We start from the raw sequence: 2,500 nt of genomic DNA on the forward strand, positions 1-2,500 counted from the left end.
TGCATATTCGATTAGCGCTGCTGCTCATTGTACTAGCACGTGTGAAGGCATGATGAGCAGCATGCATATTCGATTAGCTCTGCTGCTCATTGTACTAACACGTGTAGGCATGATGAGCAGCATGCATATTCGATTAGCTCTGCTGCTCATTGTACTAACACGTGTGTAGGCATGATGAGCAGCATGCATATTCGATTAGCGCTGCTGCTCATTGTACTAACACGTATGTAGACATGATGAGCAGCATGCATATTCGATTAGCGCTGCTGCTCATTGTACTAACACGTATGTAGGCATGATGAGCAGCATGCATATTCGATTAGCGCTGCTGCTCATTGTACTAACATGTGTGTAGGCATGATGAGCAGCATGCATATTTGATTAGCGCTGCTGCTCATTGTACTAACATGTGTGTAGGCATGATGAGCAGCATGCATATTTGATTAGAGCTGCTGCTCTTTGTACTAACATGTGTGTAGGCATGATGAGCAGCATGCATATTTGATTAGAGCTGCTGCTCTTTGTACTAACACGTGTGTAGGCATGATGAGCAGCATGCATATTCGATTAGAGCTGCTACTCATTGTACTAACACGTGTAAATCATCTTCATCTAGTCTTAGCACATAGGCTACATGATTGTTAATGAATCCCAGTGATTGTGTTTGCAAGTCAAAAGATAGTTAGAACTAGGTGAGGTGTAGTCCATGGAGCACTTAAATTATGCTCCAATATCAGGAAAAAAAGAAACTTATTAACAGCTTCCCTAGTGTGTAGGATTAGATAGTAACAGCACTTGGGAGGGGGTTGCTTAGCAGTTTATATGCATCCCTTAAGGACTGTTGCAGGTTTATAAATTAGTACTAGGCTAATTGCCCTTGTGGGCCATTTTAAGCTTAGCCAATTACCCCATGTAAGAATGAAACGTTGCACCTTGTGTCTGTAAGGTACATACTGCAACCATTACGCCAACCTCCCAACCTCTTATGATTAGTCTTGTGCTAGAGATAAAGAGACAGCAGTGTTCACTGGAGAAGAACAACAGCAGAAGGCAAAACTGCTTTTAAAAGTTGTTAAAACCACTCATTTTATTTATTTAACATTTGTTTTCCAGGAAAGTCCAACTTAGAACAAAGACAATTTTTAGTGGAGGCCCAGGGAGAAACACTCCAGATGCATGTCTTTGCAATGTGGGAGGAAACCCACACAAACAGAACATGGAGACTCCATACAGAAGGCACCCCAGCTAAGAATCGAACCAGAGAACCTCTTGCTGTGAGCCAGCAACACTACTACTGCACTACGGCACCATACACCAAAAATGTGGCAGAGTGAAGTGTCTAACAGCTTTTGAAGGTCTTTGTTTCTTCAGAGGGACAGTTTATTTCAGCCTGGTGTTTCTCTGACTATGCTAAAGTGTTTTACCAGCTTTGAAAGACTTTGAAAACCTTTAATACACGTTGCAATCCTACACTTTTTTCTGTAACTGGTAGCACATGGAGCTGGTAAAGCTCCATGCACCACAAAGAATTATGATCAGATCTCTCCAGTCATAACTATTAGTAGGTGTTTTTGATACAGGTGCCAAGATTCACCTCTTGATCTTTGCGCTCGATGCAAATTTCTTGGCATCCCTGTCTGAAAAACATAACAAGCTAGCTATGATCAAAAAACCTGGTCATAATTCTCTGCATCGTGTACCTGTGCTAACCAGCCTATTGCAAGCATCCTTTTCACTTTATCATTTAAGTTCTGGTTACATTTTGGCAAAGTCAAACCCATTTTACATTGTACCAATAACACCCTAATGTTTTGTGGAAAACCTGATGTTTTCACTGCCTGACAATTTCTAGACACACGCAACATATGTATATGTGTGTCTGTCTGTGAGACAGAGAGCAAAAGAGTCAGAAAAATTCCCATTTTTTTATAGGAAGAATACCATAATGCTATGATTATGGAAATGCTTAATGGTTGGGCATGCAGTATCATCTGTTTCAGAACTGATGTGACTGTTGAAACATAACTTCACTTACTTCTACATACCTTTATTCATGCTTTAACCTTTTTCTCCTTCTCATCTGCACAGGTATTTTGCAGGTTGGCTATCTTCTGCCCATGAAAATCATGGCTTCCTCATTTTCTTGCTGCCTGTGTGTGTTGCATCATCACAGTCTGGCTGCCTGAAGCTCATTCTGTGACTGCATGTTTCTGTAAGGTCACTGCATATCGATTCCTGAGATACATTTACCTAGGATCTTTTTGTGTTCAGAAGAGGGGTGCACAATGCAAAGAAGTATAGGATGCACAGCTCCCCTCAGAAAACACAGAGTAGTTCTTGTCATTTTAATGTCTAGTTATGGAAAGACAGGCTGAGATCAAGTAATAAAAAAATAAATCACACCCAAGCATGCATCAATATGTATTGCTCTCCTAGAACCACGTTGAAAATACCAGGAATAATTTTTCTAAGCAAAAGTCATATGCTTACTAAACAGTAT

This window comes from Protopterus annectens, chromosome 7.part1 (genome assembly GCF_019279795.1).
Source record: "Protopterus annectens isolate FY-2018-M chromosome 7.part1, PAN1.0, whole genome shotgun sequence".
Classification (NCBI taxonomy): Eukaryota; Metazoa; Chordata; order Ceratodontiformes; family Protopteridae; genus Protopterus; species Protopterus annectens.